The sequence below is a fragment of the Podarcis muralis genome, chromosome Z (genome assembly GCF_964188315.1).
Source record: "Podarcis muralis chromosome Z, rPodMur119.hap1.1, whole genome shotgun sequence".
Taxonomy (NCBI): domain Eukaryota; kingdom Metazoa; phylum Chordata; class Lepidosauria; order Squamata; family Lacertidae; genus Podarcis; species Podarcis muralis.
In genome coordinates, this window is record NC_135673.1 from 3,323,854 (window position 1) to 3,342,164 (window position 18,311).

Here is an 18,311-nt window from a genome sequence, read left to right on the forward strand (position 1 = left end):
TTATTATTATTATTATTATTATTATTATTATTATTATTATTATCCTTCTTCACCCATTGTATTTTGTATCATACCCTCCCTTTCAAAGAGCTCAGGGTTGTAAACATGAGGGTTATCCTACTTGATCCTTGTAACAACCATGTAAGGCAGGGGTCCCCAAACTAAGGCCTGCGGGCCGGATAAGGCCTGAGGGACTTTTTTATCTGGCCTGCAGTGACCCCCGCCACCCGCTCTTACCGGCACTGTGCAGCTTCCCACTTCCGGGTCGGAGCACCAGAAATAGCTTGTGTGCATGCGCAAACGTTATTTCCGGTGCACATCCGGGTCAGAAGAGGCCCATGCACATGCGCACAAGCTATTTTTGGTGCTCCTCCGAACCGGAGGTGTGCTGGAAATAGCGTGTGCGCATGTGTATGGGCATGTGCTCCCCTAGCCTCTGGCCCACCGCACGATCAGCGCTGGAGATACTGGCCTGAGGTGCAGTAAGTTTGCTGACCCCTGATGTAAGGCATGTAACAACCATGTAAGGTGGGGAGCTTAATGGAATAGCCATAGCTCAGTGGCTAGAGGATGTTCCAGGCTCAGTCGCCAATGGCCTCTCCGTGCAGGGCTGTCAGAAACACAGGACAGCCGCTGCCCATCGGGGCGAAGGAAGTTTAATCGGCACCCGGTGCGGGGTGTCGGGGGTGGGGCAAACCGCCCAGTGGCACATGTGTGTGCGCTGTACATACGGCGCACACGCAGGGCCACTATGGGTGGGATCCTCTGCTTGCAGCTGCAGCTCTGAGAGCTGGAGCTGCAAAGCTGCACGCAACCAATAGCTAGTGGGTAATAATAATAATAATAATAATAATAATAATAATAATAATAATAATTTTTATTTATACCCCGCCCTCCCCGGCCAGAGCCGGGCTCAGGGCAGCTAACAGCAGTAAAATTACAATAGAAACATAATGGGGGGGGACCCAATTTAAAATACAGGTTAAAATGCAATTTAAAATGCAGCCTCATTTTAAAAGTAGCCCATAGATCAAAACCGTAAGGGGAGGGAAGACATAAGTGTCAGACTGAGTACAAATCAAAGGCCAGACGGAACAGCTCTGTCTTGCAGGCCCTGCGGAAAGATGTCAAGTCCCGCAGGGCCCTAGTCTCTTGTGACAGAGCGTTCCACCAAGTCGGGGCCAGTACTGAAAAGGCCCTGGCCCTAGTTGAGACCAATCTAACCACCTTGCGACTTGGGACCTCCAAGGTGTTGTCGTTTGAGGACCTCGCTGTAGGCTTGGGAGTCGTGGGCGGGGTGGGGGGCAGAGCGCGCTGCACCCGCCGCACTCACCCTGCTCCGCCTATGCTGCCCATCAGTGTAGACAACACTGAGCTAGCCTCACTTAGGATGAGGCATCTTCCTGCATCCTATGGCGATGGTGGTGTTAGCTTTGATACTAACAGCAAAAAAGATGATTTCAGTCATCAAGCTTTTGAAGCGACCCTTGGAAAACCTCAAGGTTTTGCCTTCCAGCCTTGCAAATGAGCCCACAGCAGTACTAGCCTGCAAACTTCCTAATTCTGAGCTAGGTAAACCATTGGTCAGACTCGCTCTTGGCCTTGCACATTCGTTTTCCTTTCCCCATAAGTAATGAGTGCAGACTTTAACCCAGGCTCCTTGCTAGACCCAGTGGCGCAGTGCTGGTTGCCGGTCCCTGGGGTGGGCATGCGCGTGCAGACTGGGTGAAGTGCATGTGCAGGGCAGGTGCCAGCCGAGCCCTCACGCCTGACGCCACTGGAGCAACCCCACCCCTGCTGGAACAAAGTGGGGCCACACTGAGCTGCTCGCATGCACAGGGTGGAGCCCATATAGCTGATGCAGACTTTAGTGGGTGGAGAGGGGCACCGGACTGGGCTGCACTGGGGGCACCTCCATAGGGGTGCCTGGTTCGTGCGCCCTCAAAAATTGTGCATCTGGGGCCACAGCCTCCTGGCACCACCACCCCATGTTACGCCCCTGCTTAGACCACACCACCTGTCTCTCACTCACAGTGGCGTAGCGTGGGTTGTCAGCACCCGGGGCAAGGCAAGTAATTTGTGCCCCCTAACCCGTGGATTTGCGCCCCCTAACCCGTGGATTTGCCCTGACCCCAGATGTTGCGCCCGGTGCGGCCGGCCCCCCCTGCACCCCCCACGCTACGCCACTGCTCACTCATCCTTGTTCCTGTTGTGCTTCTGACACCTGTGCCACGATAAACTCTTCTGAGACAAGTCAAATGGAAGCTGGCAGAGGTGTAGGCTCCTGGTCTCTCTCTCTTTCTTAAAACCTTCTCTTCTGCTGCTCCTTCCTCTCTGCCTGTCCTCTCTCCTGCTCTTTCTCCAGCCTCTGGGATTGCCTCATAGAGCATCTATCTGTCTCGCACGCAGAAGAGGAGCCTGGCTTTTGCAAGAGCACCTGCCAGAGGGAGGCACAGGTGGGTGGAGTTGGGTAGCAGGAGCATCTGTTGTGGGGAGGGAGGCGGGCTGGATTGGCACGGGAGGAGAAGGCTGCGCTAGGTCTCTTGCTGGCACCCCATGTGGCGGTGGGAACCAGGGTTTATGGCTGCATGAATCACGCAAGAACAGCTCATTGTGTGTGGAAGGCGAGCATCTGTAGCCTGGCTCCTGAGCTGCCTCTGAGCACGGTTTGCCTCCTGAAAGCATCTTCTGATTCTGCATGGCTCATGCATCTTAGCTCAGCCGTTTCACAGGCTGGTCCCCAGGCTAGATATTTTGTTCTGCTACTCCCATCAGTCTCAGCCAGCAGAGGCTGGTGGGAGTTGTAGCCTGAAACAGTGTGTGGGGACGGGGAGGATGAGAGGACACCAGGTTGGGGGAAGATGTTTTTGAGCCTTGGAGATCTGTGCTGTGCCGAAGGTGAAGGCACCTTTGTGAACCCACAATGTGTATGACTTTCAGTTTGAAGGCACCTGGTTTCATCTGTGAAGGGAAAACTGCCTGTCCTTTTTGTGTGTGTGGTGCAAGGGGTGGGGGTCCGGACTAAAAAATGGGTATATGAGCACTGACCCATCTGCTGGGCTGGATTTAATGATGACTAATTTTTATGTGCCTATTTAAATTTACATTCTCCGCTTCACCCTAAGGTCACAGGGGCAGGTTACAGCATTGGGTAAAGGTAAAGGGACCCCTGACCATTAGGTCCAGTCGCGAATGACTCTGGGGTTGCGGTGCTCATCTTGCTTTACTGGCCAAGGGAGCTGGCATTTGTCCGCAGACAGCTTCCAGGTCATGTGGCCAGCATGACTAAGCTGCTTCTGGCGAACTAGAGCAGTGCACGGAAACGCTGTTTACCTTCCCACCAGAGCGGTACCTATTTATCTAATTGTACTTTGACGTGCTTTTGAACTGCTAGGTGGGCAGGAGCAGGGACCGAGCAACGGGAGCTCACCCCATTGCGGGGATTCAAACCGCCGACTTTCTGATCAGCAAGTCCTAGGATCTGTGCGCCACCCGCATCCCACACAGCATTGGTTTTCTCTTGTGCCTATTTATTACATGCAGCATTGGGTACCATATGTAATAAATAGGCACAAGAGTAAACCAGTTGGTTTTTTTGGGAATAAAAACCAAAACCCCTGGAATCTGTTTTAAGTCAGACAATCATAGAACTGGGCGGCATAGAACTGATTTCTCAGCACCAGGGAGTAACTTTGCCAAACATTTCCATCTTGGACTCAGCCTTGAAACATACACTTTTACCATATGTTTGCATGGTGGTAGCGTTCTTGTTATAACCCACCTGGGTCAGCCTGCAGACCACCAGGAGGTCCCAACCCACTACACGGACCAGCAGTGGCTCTCTGGGGTTTCAGACAGGCGACATTCCCATTAGGGACTGAACCTGGGAGCTTTTGCATACAGAGCAGAAGCTCTGCAACTGGGCTGCGGCCCTATCCTGACTTCATGTAATCTGTACGCTGACCTCATTACTATAAGACCCAACCTATTTTTTCCCCTTCTCCTTTGAAACATTGATTTTCCTTGTTCTGGCAGTACTTTATTTACAGGCTCCTCCTCACCCACTTAGGTGCAATCAGCTTACGTGTGACTTGGTATATGCACAGCGCCGGAAAATAAATAATTCAAACCCACAAAGGGAGGGAGAGATTGAGAAAGTCATCGTGGCTCACAAGGAGACTCTCCCTGGAGCCCGGAGAGGATGTTGGTGAGGGCGGAGGAAGCCCCGAAGAGACTGGAGGCAGAGCAGAACCTTTTTAAACACTGTTCAGCCTTCCCATCTAACAGCTGATGTGGCGCAGCTGCAGCAGCAGAAGCAGCAGTCTCAAGCTTCCTGCCTGTCCTCCAGCCTTTTGCAGGCCCCAGAGCTTCAATTCTAGTTACCGTTTTTTTTTGCTCTATAAGAGTCACTTTTTCTTTTTTTCAAAGCCTCAGCGCCTAGGACTTGCCGATCGAAAGGTCGGCGGTTCGAATCCCCGCGGCGGGGTGCGCTCCCGTCGTTTGGTCCCAGCGCCTGCCAACCTAGCAGTTCGAAAGCACCCCCGGGTGCAAGTAGATAAATAGGGACCGCTTATCAGCGGGAAGGTAAACGGCGTTCCGTGTGTGCTGCGCTGGCTCGCCAGATGCAGCTTGTCACGCTGGCCACGTGACCCGGAAGTGTCTGCGGACAGCACTGGCTCCCGGCCTATAGAGTGAGATGAGCGCACAACCCTAGAGTCTGGCAAGACTGGCCTGTACGGGCAGGGGTACTTTTACCTTTACCTTTTTAAGAGTCACTTTTTCCCTCCTAAAAAGTAAGGGGAAATGTGTGTGCGTCTTATGGAGCGAATGCAGGCTGCGCGGCTATCCCAGAAGCCAGAACAGCAAGAGGGATCGCTGCTTTCGCTGCGCAGCGATCCCGCTTGCTGTTCTGGCTTCTGAGATTCAGAATATTTTTTTTTCTTGTTTTCCTCCTCCAAAAACTAGGTGCGTCTTGTGGTCTGGTGCGTCTTATAGAGCGAAAAATACGGTATTTTGGACACAGTGGTTTTGGTATTGCTTGAAGAGAGAGTGGCAGAGAGGGTGTTTAGAGGGAGCTCCCCACTTTACACAATTTCACTTATGCGCACAGGGGCCTGGAATGTAACCCCCACACAAGTAGGGATTCAATTTAGGGATTTCTTTTGACGAGGCACCGTGGAGCGATTTTACAACACCATAAAAGCACACAGAGATTTATTTGCAACCCGCGTGTTTCCTGCCAAGGAGTTCTCCTTCCTCCCCATCTTACCCTTACAACGGCCCTTCAAGGTAGGCTAGGCCAAGGTCACCCAGGAACCTGCAGGATTGGTGTGAGAATGTTCAGTACTGTACTGTCAGAAAGCTGCAATGGATCTCAAATCCCTCCCCCCCCCCCACTGCAGCACTATATAGGAGGGCATTCCCTTGCTTTTAGGGAAACATCAGTGCTTGATTTTTTTTGAGGGTAGGGTGGGCTTGCTTTTCCTGGTGGGAAAGATGACCGGGGGTGGGGGGGTAGTCCTGCCTTGTTCATTAAGAGGGAATCTGTGGAAGGGCCTCCTCTTCCTGCCTGTTTTGGAGCATTAGAGTATAATCTGCTTCTAAATCTGCCTTGTGTGAATTTAGCTATAGGTGCCTTTTTCGGCTGAGGAAGAAAGAGATTTAGTGTTTATTCCCAGCTACTGTAAATCTCCAGCTTTAGGAGCACTACAGAGCTCATATTTTCCCCCTCCACCCCCCCCCCCCCTTACGTGCTGCTGAACTGGATATAATATTTGAAGAGGAGAGATTAAGTTATTTAATTCAGAGGCTTGACGGCGGTGGCAGGGAGTGGGGATAATGTTTATGAGCTAATGGTACCAGGATCAGGGCTTGGTGTGTTACCTAATTTGTTTTTAATTACATGAACGTTGCTGATTTGCTTGCTCTGAGTTCAAAAGGTGTGTGTTATTAAATGAAATTACTACTAACGGTAATAATTGTTTTTTCTGCTTGTATTGTGTAATGTGTAGCATTTGGTGCACAATTCAGTTTCCTATAAATCTGGTTCCCCCTACCCCCGCAACCTTCTTATTTTCTTCTTCATCCTTTCTTTAGCGCAGTGACCACAGCTGTGCAAGTTGTCTGCCCAGGCTATGGGTTTGCTGTGCAGAGTGGATAAAATTAATTGCCATAGTGATAACATTCATTTTTAAAGTGTGTGGAGGATACTCCAGGCGGTGAGGCCATGATAGCAGCTGTACTTTTCAGTACTTTTTGTTATGGGCAAATAACAAAGCCAAAGCTATTCAGCATAGCTGAAATGTGTTTATAATCATAACCCCTTTGAATTTAAAAAACTAGTCATTGACCAAAGTGATACTTGAAGGACACTTACCTGACTACAACAGCTTTTTTTTCATAAACTGCTCTGTGTAGCTTGTTTTTTTCCCCAGTGGTACCTCAGCTTACATATGCTTCAGGTTATAACGCTTCAGGTTACAGACTCTGCTAACCCAGAAATAGTGCTTCAGGTTAAGAACTTTGCTTCAGGATGAGAACAGAAATCGTGCTCCGGCAACATGGTGGCAGCGGGAGGCCCCATTAGCTAAAGTGGTGCTTCAGGTTAAGAACGGACCTCCAGAACGAATTAAGTTCTTAACCCCAGGTACCACTGTACAGTGAAGCTGTATATAAATGCAATGAAATATATAGAAAAATAAACTGCTGTCTTATTTGCCTGAACATGGTTATGGAAGCTCAGCTTTTCCCCCCAGCCAACCTTAGGATTGGACCTTCAGTCTAATGGTTTCCAAAGTGGGTGGTCCCTCCCCCTGGGATCCTCTAGTGGGGCTCTAAAAAGCAAGCGGGTAGCAGGGGTCACTGGAGGTGCAAATGACTATCACACTGGCATCGCTGGATCAAGTTCATCAAGTATTGATCAAAGAAAACCATTTATATTGGATTTTGAATAAACGTGCAATTAAAGATACTGGTTTCAAAACAAATTTTCAAAACAGTGTCGAAGCACAAAATGCTGTCTTCCAGAACAAATAGATGTTACTGTACTGAATTTGATTGGGCTGTGGATGCTGCAAACTGCTTTTCTGAATTAAGCTTTTTATAGGGTAGCGGGCACTGAGAGAGAGTTTATGGAACCAGGGGTGGGAGGCGTAGGGGCCAAAACAGTTTGTGAACAATTGCTGGAGACCCTCTACCACTTTGCATTTATATTTTAACTTTTTAAAGAATGTTTTACAACTGTTGTCAGGGTTGCTTCAAGATCCTAGCTCACAGAGGATCACGCTAGCCAACGGTCATTAGGTAAAAGTCTTTATTGAGTTACAGTTTCCATTCTCAAGCTGCTGCGTGCAACCCTACGTCTAGTAGCTAGATCGGCGAAGCTCCGTCTGAATCTCCGCCCCTCGTACACCAACTTAATATCCTAGCCCTGCTCCACCTTTTCCGCCTGACTGTTCTTCTCTGGGTCCCTCTGCCCCCCTGGGTCTCTTCCTTCCGGGATTCTTCGGACGCTGACCCCCCGGACTCTCCTGTCTCCTTGCGCCGGGCTTTAGGACCCGGCTCTCTTTCCGGGCTGCCTACTGCGCCTCCTTCCTGTGCATTTGAACTTGGCGCGCGCGCCCAACCTTCCACCTTCCGTCTAACCGTTTCTTCGCTCCCAGATGGAGGTGTGGCCACCCCTGACTCGTGCCCTCCCTCCTGCTGTGAGCTGCCAGCGCTTGCCCCCTGGCTCCTTTCCTCTTCCCTGCTCTCTGGCGGTGACGCTGGACCCGATCTCCAACTGCTCTCCTCTGATTCCCCTCTGGCCCTATCTCCCTGGGGTGCCCCCCTAAACTCCCCCCTTGCCTTGGCCACTGGTGCTCCTTTCTGTGAATCCTCCGACTCACTGGAGAGACTCGGAGATCTCGGGTCGTCGTCATCGCTCATCCTTTCTTCTGCCTCCTCCCCTTCGCTCTCTGTTTCCTCCCTTGCCCTTGCCTCTGCTCCTGAACCCCTGACATCCATCCCCCCCTCGAAGCCCCCCACTCCCCCTTCCCCTCCTTCCGGTGCTGGAGCTGGGTGCTGCTGCGTCAAGGAGACGAATGTCGGGTACCGTTCGGTTCCCGTAGCGGGCCTCCCTCCGAAGTCTTCCGGTTCTTCCTCCCTTCTCTCGTCGACGACGGTCACCTCTGCTTCCATCTCTGTGCCGCCGTGCTCGAAACCTGGATCGTCCCCGAAAATGTCCATGTCCGTCTCTCCCTCGCTTCCTCCAGGCGGCGTTGCTCGGCCTGGACCTTCTTGCCACTTCCTGCGCCACTGTTCCTCTGGTTTGTCGTCCCACCAATACGAGGGTTCTGAGGCAGATCCCGAGGGCGACCCCTCCGGGGAACGGACGTCTCGTATCGGGTCCTCGTCAGAGTCGAACCCCCGGAACGTGCTGCCCGAAAGCGTGGGTGTGAAAAGCCAGTCGTCGAAAAAGTCTGCTGGCATCGGTCTATGTGGGAAGAGGGCATGAAACTCGTCTTTGAGCAGAGGTTCGTCCAAGGCGTAGTCCGGCACCCAACTGTTCGCACTGGCCGGGGTGCCCTCCCTGGCGAGAAGGTATTCTACCCCTTCTTCCCCCCATCTGGAATCCAAAATCTCTGTGACTTCGTTGATGCGCTCCTTCTGTGCCACTCCTGCGTGCCCTGTTCTGTCTCTGGCCGGACTCTGCGCCGTTCCGGGTTCCTGAAACCTGTGCGGTGCCTTGTAGGGCGTGAGCACCGATCTGTGGAATACCGGATGCATTCTGGAACCCTCCGGAAGCGCCAGCCTGAAGGCCACCGGGTTGACCTGCTCTTCGACTTGATAGGGCCCCAGTTGCTTATGCCCTAGTTTCTTCTTGGCCAACGACCTGGCCGGCACTGCGTGGGCTGCTAACCAGACCCAGTCCCCCACGTGTAGCTCTTCACCAACCCTTCTGCGTTTGTCCGCTTGTACCTTGTATGCGTGCTTGGCCAGCTCCAGGTGGCGCCTCAGCTGATCGTGGACTTCCTGCAGTTCCGACGCGAACGCATCTGCCGTCTGCGGCTCCCCTTCCCCCAGCCTTTCCAGTCCCGGGAAGGTTCTGGGGTGCCTCCCGTTGTTGGCGAAGAACGGTGTGACCCCCGTGGACACGTGCTTCGTGTTGTTGTAAGCGAACTCGGCGAGCGGCAGGTAATCCACCCACGTCGCAGGCTGTTGATTTGCATAGCACCTCAAGTACTGCTGCATGATGGCATTGACCCGCTCTGCTTGCCCGTTGGTTTGCGGGTGTCTCGCCGACGCCAGGTTGATCTTGACGTTCAGGAAGCCCATCAGCCGCTGCCAGAAATTTGATATGAACTGCCGCCCCCGGTCGGACAGAATAGACCGTGGCAGACCGTGAACCTTGAACACGTGGTCTATGAACAGTTTGGCGGTTTGTTCCGCCGTGGCCACCTTCGCACACGGAATGAAATGTGCCATCTTGGAGAACAAGTCCACCACCACCAGCACTGCCGTCTTGCCCCTCGAGCTGGGCAGATCCGTGACAAAGTCCAGGGCCACCCTCTCCCAAGGTTCGGCCGGAGTTTGCAGCGGTTCCAACAGTCCGGCCGGCGGTCTAAGCACTGGCTTCGCCCTCTGGCAGGTGTCACACCTCGCCACGTAGTCCGCGACCTCTCTTCTCATTCCAGGCCACCAGAAATCCCTGGCTACTAGTTCCACCGTCTTCTCCTTGCCGAAGTGCCCTGCAGTGGGCGCGTCGTGCATCTGCTGCAGCACCTTGGCGCGAAGTTCGTCTCCCGGCACGTAGATGGCCCCTTTACGGATGAGCAATCCATCTCTTAGCTGGAAACCGTCGGCCGCTGCTTTGCCCCTTTGCACCTCTGAGATCTTTGCTTGCGCGAAGGAGTCCCCCTGCAACGCTCGTCGCACCGCCTCCAGATCCACGGTTGCCGCGGCGCACGCCCACACTGTTGGTGCGAAGATGTGCATGGCGGCCGCTGGCGTTGCTTCCTCCAGATACTGTGGCTTGCGGGAGAGAGCGTCCGCCATGATGTTGGTGTCCCCCGGGACATACTCTATTGGGAAGTCGAAGTTCGCAAAGAACTCAGCCCAACGTATCTGCCTTTGGTTCAGGAACTGTGCCGTGCGCCAGTGCTCTAGGTTCTTGTGGTCCGTGCAAACCTGCACCGTGTGCTTGGCGCCGATCAGAAAGTGCCTCCACGCCTTGAACGCTGCATGAATGGCCAGCAACTCCCTGTCCCATATGGTGTAGTTCTGCTCGGACTTGCTGAGCTTCCTGGAGTAAAACGCTCCCGGTCGCCACACCCCCTGCGGGTCTTTCTGCAGCAGGACCGCCCCCACGGCTCTGTCCGAGGCGTCAGTCTCCACCCTCATCGGCTTGCTGGGGTTGATATGAAGCAGCTGCTCTTCCGACGCGAAGAGACGCTTGAGTGCCTGAAAGGACTGTTCCGCCTGCTCTGTCCAAATGAACTTCTTTTTCTTGGAGCTAAGCGTGTCAGTGATGGCCGCCGTCTGCATAGCGAAGCCCTTGATAAACTTGCGATAGAAGTTCGCAAAGCCGACAAACCGTTGGACCTCCTTCCGGTTGCGCGGGCTCTTCCAATCCAACACCGCTCGAACCTTGGCGCTGTCCATGGCGAGCCCCTTGTCAGACAGCTTGTAGCCCAGAAAATCCACCTCCGTCACGTCAAATTGGCACTTCTCCAGCTTGGCGTAGAGCCTATGGTGCTTCAGCCTGTTCAGTACTTCCTTGACGTGTTTGTCATGCTCCTGTTGCGACTCCGAAAAGATCAGGATGTCATCTAAGAAACAGACGCACGTCTTGTAGAGAAGTCCCGCCAACACGTGATGCATGAATGCTTGAAAAACGTGGGAGCCATTTTGCAATCCAAAAGGCATAACTCTATATTCGTAGGTCCCCAGTGGCGTGAACATGGCTGTTTTCCACTCGTCTCCCTCCCGCATGCGAATGAGGTTGTACGCACCTCGCAGATCCAATTTGGTGAACACTCTGCCCTTCCGCACCTTTGCGAGGAGGTCGTCAATTCGGGGCATGGGGAAGTCCGACGGCTTAGTCACACTGTTCAAGGTCCTGTAATCCACTACAAGCCTCTTTTGGGGCGTATCCCGCTTCTTAACGAAGAACACCGGGCTGCCTCCCACCGCCTTGGACTCTCGGATGAAACCGCGCTCCAAATTATGATCTATGAACTCCTTGAGTTCTTGCAGCTCGTCCTCTGACATGGAATACAGTTTCCCCTTAGGCAGCGCCGCCCCTGGCAGCAGGTCAATCTTGCAGTCATATGGCCTGTGAGGGGGTAGCCTGTCTGCCTCCTTCTCGCAGAAAACTTCCAAAAATTCTGCGTACTTGTGGGGAATCGCTTGCAGCGTGCCTAGCAGTAGCTGTGACTCCTCTTCCTCTCCTTCCTGCCTGGGCACGATGCAGTGTTCAGCACAAAAGGAAGAGCCGAAGGTCAGCTGCCTCTGGTACCAAGCCAGCGTTGGGCTGTGTTTGTCCAGCCAACTCATGCCCAACACAATGGGCGTGTCCGACAATTGAGTGACGTTGAAGCTGATGACTTCTTGGTGATTCCCAAGTCGCATCACCATCGGTGGCGTCTGCTGCACCACTTGCCCTCCTAGCAGCTCCCTGCCATCCACCGTGACCACCTGCAGGGGCAGTGTGGCTGGCAGCAACTGTATAGCATGCTGGTTGACAAAGTCCTGCCCCATAAAGTCCGCATTGCTGCCTGAGTCAATGGTGATTGGCACGTCCCTGGTGATGCCATTGGGCAGCTGGAGCGACGCGGTGAGCCTCACCACTGGTTTGGGCGGGAGGGGGTTCACGGGCTGTAAAATCTCTGGGGACTGCATCATTAATACGTCTGGCTGGGCCCCAGTGCCTCTTCCTCCAGCCAGACAGCGTCGTTTCCCTGCTGTGGTTCTCCTTGCTGCGTTGCTGCAGTCGCCATTGCTGAGGCTGCAGTGAGCTTGTGGAGCCTCTGGGGACACTCTTTCGCCATATGCCCTGGCTCCTCACAGACGTAACACTTCCTGTTCCCTCTAGGAGGCTTCGCTTTCACTGCTGCTGGTGCTAGGGCTCTGGTTGCTGACTGAGCCCTGGCACCTCCAACCTCCATCGGTTCAGCTCCTCCCCCTGGCGGAGGCGTGGATTGCGTACGTGCTGCTTCTCTGGGAAAGAAGGAGGAGCCCCTGGCTGGTTCGCGCCCTCCACGCCCTTCGTCCCTGCTCCACGGACGTCCTTCCAGCCGTACCCCCACTGCCAGCGCCCTCTGCACGACCTCCTGGGTGGTCCGGGGTCTCTCCCCCCTCGCAATCTCATCTTTTACAGAGCTGTTTAGTCCCTCCCAGAAAAGGTCTCTTACAGGGGTCGCATCTCTGTCCCATTCTAGGGCACTGGCCAAGGCGAAAAAGCGGGCATGGTACTGCCGTACGCTGGCCCTTCCTTGCTTCAGTCCATGAATCTGTTGCCGAGCAAGATCCACGTCAATGCTTGATAAAAAACACGCATCCATCGCTTTAATAAAGGCATTCGCATTTTGGAGCGCCGGATCGTTATCCCTCCATAAATTGCGCAGCCATGCTCTGGCATCCCCATGCAGATAAGACATGATGAACCCCACTTTCTCTTGCTCATCTCTAAAATCTTTACTCAGCAGTTGCAGTGCACACAGTACGTCTGCTTTAAAATTGGGATACTGTTGCAGGTTCCCATCGAAGTGAGAGACCAGACCGCCTGTGCGTCTCCCCAACCCAATCCCCTCTGGTTTGGGTGTCTGTTGCCCTTGCTTCGTAAGCACTTCCAACCTGACCTGGAGATCCCTGTAGGCGGCAGCTGCGTCCTCCTCTCTCTTCCTGGATGCGAGAGCCTCGGCATTCAGCTGTGACACTGCTTCTCTGAGTTCCGCTATCTGCTGTTCAGCCGTCATGTCGGCTGCCGTTCGTGAGCTCACTAGTAGGCACCTGCTTCTCTCCTCTCCTCGAGGCTGTAGATGCCCACAATACAGGAGACGGAGCTTACTGTCAGGGTTGCTTCAAGATCCTAGCTCACAGAGGATCACGCTAGCCAACGGTCATTAGGTAAAAGTCTTTATTGAGTTACAGTTTCCATTCTCAAGCTGCTGCGTGCAACCCTACGTCTAGTAGCTAGATCGGCGAAGCTCCGTCTGAATCTCCGCCCCTCGTACACCAACTTAATATCCTAGCCCTGCTCCACCTTTTCCGCCTGACTGTTCTTCTCTGGGTCCCTCTGCCCCCCTGGGTCTCTTCCTTCCGGGATTCTTCGGACGCTGACCCCCCGGACTCTCCTGTCTCCTTGCGCCGGGCTTTAGGACCCGGCTCTCTTTCCGGGCTGCCTACTGCGCCTCCTTCCTGTGCATTTGAACTTGGCGCGCGCGCCCAACCTTCCACCTTCCGTCTAACCGTTTCTTCGCTCCCAGATGGAGGTGTGGCCACCCCTGACTCGTGCCCTCCCTCCTGCTGTGAGCTGCCAGCGCTTGCCCCCTGGCTCCTTTCCTCTTCCCTGCTCTCTGGCGGTGACGCTGGACCCGATCTCCAACTGCTCTCCTCTGATTCCCCTCTGGCCCTATCTCCCTGGGGTGCCCCCCTAAACTCCCCCCTTGCCTTGGCCACTGGTGCTCCTTTCTGTGAATCCTCCGACTCACTGGAGAGACTCGGAGATCTCGGGTCGTCGTCATCGCTCATCCTTTCTTCTGCCTCCTCCCCTTCGCTCTCTGTTTCCTCCCTTGCCCTTGCCTCTGCTCCTGAACCCCTGACAACTGTCTTTTAAAAAAAAGTTTTGTTATTGCTGTTCCTGCCACTCTGGGCTCCCTTTGAGAGGAAGTGCAGGATATAAACTGTAATAATAATAGTAATAGTAATAACTCTTTTGCTGTGAGTTGTGGCTTCGCCCCAGCGATGCCCAGGCACCTGGGCTAGTGGAAAGGGTGAAGCTGCTTGCCTGTGATGCATGGATTGCTTTGCTTATGCTGGCTGGCAGAGGGTGAAGGAGGAGAAAGGCTGCCTACAGAATTCATAGAATCATAGAATTCTAGGCTGGGGAGGAACCCCTGCGGTCATCTATCCCAACCTCCTGTAATGCAGAAATCTTTTTGTCCAGCATGGGAACCCACATCCCTGAGATTAAGAGTCTCATGCTTTACCAGAGGCACCCAATTGTGAGGGCGATTGGGGGTGGGTGATGTCAGGGTGTTGGGAGGAGCTGGGAATGGAGCTGGACACAGGGGACGGGCGACTTCAGTGGCCAATAGCTCCGCCGCCACCGCCTGGTTCTGCCACTGGTGGGAGAATGATTCCTTCCTCCTCCTCCTTGTGGCAAAAGGAGGAGCCAGTCGCTGGAGCTGCGCCACGCTTGGTTCTGCACTCAACCTCCTCCATCATTGGCAGGGTGCCCCCCCAAAAGCCACACCTTTCCTAGAGAAACTGGCATCTGAACCAAGTTCACCAGCTTGCCCCTGCAGTTGAGGGGACTGTGACCATATGACATGCTCTTGCCTCGGTCCAGTATACCTGAAGGAGTATCCTCAGGTATCCTGGACCTAGGCTTTAAAGGTCAGCACCAACATTTCGAATTGTGCTCGGAAACGTACTGGGAGCCAATGTAGTTCTTTCAGGTCCGGTGTTATGTGGTCTCGGCGGCCACTCCCAGTCACCAGTCTAGCTGCTGCATTCTGGATTAGTTTGAGTTTCCAGGTCACCTTCAAAGGTAGCCCCACGTAGAGCGCATTGCAGTAGCCCAAGTGAGAGATAACCAGAGCATGCACCAGTCTTGTGAGACAGTCCGTGGGCAGGTAGGGTCTCAGCCTGCTTACCAGATGAGTCTGGTAGACAGCTGCTTCCTGAAGTGCTGCTGTACTAGTGCTGCTGTTGTGTTGTGCTTGTGTGGCTGGAACAGCAATGCTGAAACTTCTGGGGAAACTGTGTCTCAGTGTTTTCAAATGAGTAATAGAATAAATGTACATGCAGTTGGTGGATGACAGGAGAGTGGGTGATTCAGCTGCTATGGGATCGCATAAGGAGGGGCTCCTGGACCAGGAAGGTCCATTGGCCTGTCCTGGGCGTGAGGGCGACTTCCTTCCTTCCTTCCGTGGCTGCAGGCAGATCTGACAGTCAGACAAAGATGCTTCCCAGGCTGTTATATGATGGGCTGCCAGCTCCATATTATTACAAGAGCGGGCGGCTAATGTGATAAAGGATCCTTAATGGGAGGCAGCAGGATTGCAATTAGTAACTTTCTCCCTGTCTCACTTCCCGTAATTGGAAGGAACAGGAGAATATTTCATTCCTGGGTAGGAACAGTTCCTGTTGCAACGGAGGAAATGTTGTGCAAAGCTTCATGTGTATTCATGGAGCACAAGCAGATTTCATGAGCCTGAGCAAATATTGGAGCAGCTGAGTCAAAAGAGATACTGGGACCCAGAAGCATAACCTTCACCAGAGTAGCTGCAGCTGGGCTAGCTTGAAAACCAGCAGCTCATTTCGTTCGCCAGTGGCTGGAGTTGAGCCTGCAAGCAGGTTGACACAAATGGGGCTTCCATGTTCAGGAGCAATATATCCTTGTGTATTGGAGGGAAATAGGGAATAGCCATAGTGAACTGTTAAAGGAGAGCCTATTCATCAGTGCTTTACTAGTCATAAGGAGTGGGATTTGCAACAAAATGTTGCAGCGTAGAGCACTCTTCTTCAGGGAGGCAGCAGTGCCCTCCCCCGTGAGGCACAACATCTCATTCATTAGAGGCCGGGCTGGTGGATCAGACTAGTGACCCACCTAGACTAGCATCCTGTTCTCACGTTGGCCAACCACATGCCTGTGGGAAACCTGCAAACAGGACATAAGCACAAGGGCCCCTTCTCCTCCTGTGCACTCCAGACACTGGCATTCAGAAGCACTACTGCCTTGGACTCTGGAGGCAGAGCAGAGCCATCCTAGCTAGCAGCCTTTGACAGCCATATCTCCTCCACGAATTTGCCCCATCTTCTTTTAAAGCAATCTAGATTGGCAGCCACCACTAACTCCTGTTGGAGTGAGTTCAAAGGTATAACTATGCACTGCGTGAAAGAGTTTCTTTTGTGCACTTACTAACCATTGTATTTTTTGGGGTGGGGCGGGGATTCCTCTAGTTCCCACCCACACCTTTAAAGATTCTCACTTCTGTGAACCTCAGGGCTCCACCAAACCTTCTGGTTCTTCCCTCTTGAGCATCAGAATGACATCTAAATGGAACCTCCACATTCAGAGGTAAAGGTAAAGGGACCCCTGACCATTAGGTCCTGTTGCGGACAACTCTGGGGTTGCTGCGCTCATCTCGCTTTATTGGCCGAGGGAGCCGGCGTACAGCTTCCGGGTCATGTGGCCAGCATGGCTAAGTCGCTTCTGGTGAACCAGAGCAGCGCATGGAAACACCATTTACCTTCCCGCCGGAGTGGTACCTATTTATCTACTTGCACTGTGTGCTTTCGAACTGCTAGGTAGGCAGGAGCTGGGACAGAGCAACGGAAGCTCACCCCGTCACGGGGATTCGAACCGCCGACATTCTGATCGGCAAGCCCTAGGCTCTGTGGTTTAACCCACAGCGCCACCCGTGTCTCTACATTCAGAGGTAGCATAGCCCTGAATTCCAGCTGGCTGGGGAGCCCCACCCCCACCCCAGGTGAGGACTGTTGCTGTCATTCCCTGACAGTGGATTTCTCTGGAGGCATCCCAAAGCGCTATGAATTCACAGACTGCTTCCTATTTTGAAAATGCAAGTGAGAGAGAACCTTAAAAAACAAAAAACCAACAACAAATGCAGCTACTCAGCTACTACAATGGGTGTCAAAGGCTAGGCTGCTTTCTCCCTTTCAAAGAGTGCTTTGATGGCTCTGAAGGTTACCTTGATGGGGGTTATTTCTGTTTTGCTCTTTTGCCGCTCCTCAGAGTTGTGGAGAACACCATCAATAATTCAACACTGCTTACATGGCAGAGGGGGGGGACCATTGCCGTTGGCACTGCAGGGCTTATAATGGGAGCTGCTCAGGGCTTTGCAAAAGAACAAAGAAAGGGGTGGCTGAGCCAAATGAAAAAGGTCACCCTTCCTTCTTTGTGTCATTGGTGGTGGTCAGGGGCAATGAGTACAGCAATGCCTTATCAGTCACAGGTGTTCCCAGCATAGCTGTCAAGCGTCCCTTATTTGGCGGGACAGTCCCTTATATCAGCGCCATGTCCCGCTGCTGTCCCTTATTGATGATGTCCCTTAAATAAGCTACTGAAGGTAATGGGGCCCTTTCTATGTCCAGCTGTGCTTTGTCAACAACAAATTGTTGCTTTTTTGTGTGTTGAATATATGCTATATGGTAATTTACGGACCTAATAGGTATCTAAAGGCATTTGCACACAATAAAATATGTATTTTATCAAAGTAATTGTTGATCCCTTATTTTGGCTGCTGATCCCTTATTTTCAAATCTGTAAGTTGACAGCTATGGTTCCCAGGCCCTATTTTAAGAGAGCTTAGCAGAAGAGGAACCTGGCTGCGGAATCAGACCAAAGTCCCACCTGGGCCACATTCACACCTGTGACTTGTTAGGAGGGCCCCTGTTCCCTTACCTGAATTCCCAGAGTTTCCAGGAAAGAGGATTGTCGATTGTTAAACCCCTCTGGGAATGGCATCTCTTTGCAATTGCATCTCAGCAGAGCTGAGAAACAACCTTCGGCACCTCCCACAGTGTTTTGGGGGAAGCCATGACAGTTTGAAGTGGCACCACAGTGTTTTAAATGGAAGGATTGATGGGTTCCTGGAGAGAGGACTTTATTGGTCATGCCCTCAGTGTGGACTGGCACCCACATTGTCATTCTTTGGGCATCAGGGGAAGACCTTTATATTTTCCCAGCTGTTTGGGGTTAGTCTTCTAGTACTTTCTTTGTATGGCTTGTTGGTTTTATTTCTTCTGCTTATTCTGTGGTGATTTGCTTGCTTTGTTCATAGGGAGGGAGGGAGGGAGGGAGGGAGGGAGGGAGGGAGGGAGGTTGATTTTGTGAATTGTATTGATCAGCACCTAGAGATGGTTAATTTATTGGTTGGTATACAAACATTGTAAGTACATAAATGAAGTAAATAAGTGAAGATAAATGTGAGGTTCCTTCCCTGATCCCAGGTCCAGAAGTGATGAAATTGTGCATCAGAGCGCCTGAGTGAAAGTTATTTGGATGTTACCTTAAGGGTTTTCCTAAAACAGTCTGGTTTGATCCGTGGATTCTGTGTACCCTGAACTGTGCTGAAATGGGG

At 52.6% G+C, this 18,311-nt stretch overlaps 1 protein-coding gene and 1 long non-coding RNA gene across 2 annotated transcripts in view; one reads left to right on the forward strand and one right to left on the reverse strand.

The window, feature by feature from the left end:
* NPDC1 (neural proliferation, differentiation and control 1) overlaps window positions 1-18,311 on the forward strand; it is a 60,390-nt gene that overhangs the window by 14,943 nt on the left and 27,136 nt on the right. The gene's annotated exons all lie outside the window — the stretch shown is intronic.
* LOC144326116 (uncharacterized) overlaps window positions 13,101-18,311 on the reverse strand; it is a 276,840-nt gene continuing 271,629 nt past the window's right edge. The window contains exon 2 of the long non-coding RNA XR_013391272.1: window positions 13,101-13,805. This is a non-coding gene — a long non-coding RNA (uncharacterized LOC144326116). The remainder of the gene's footprint in view (window positions 13,806-18,311) is intronic.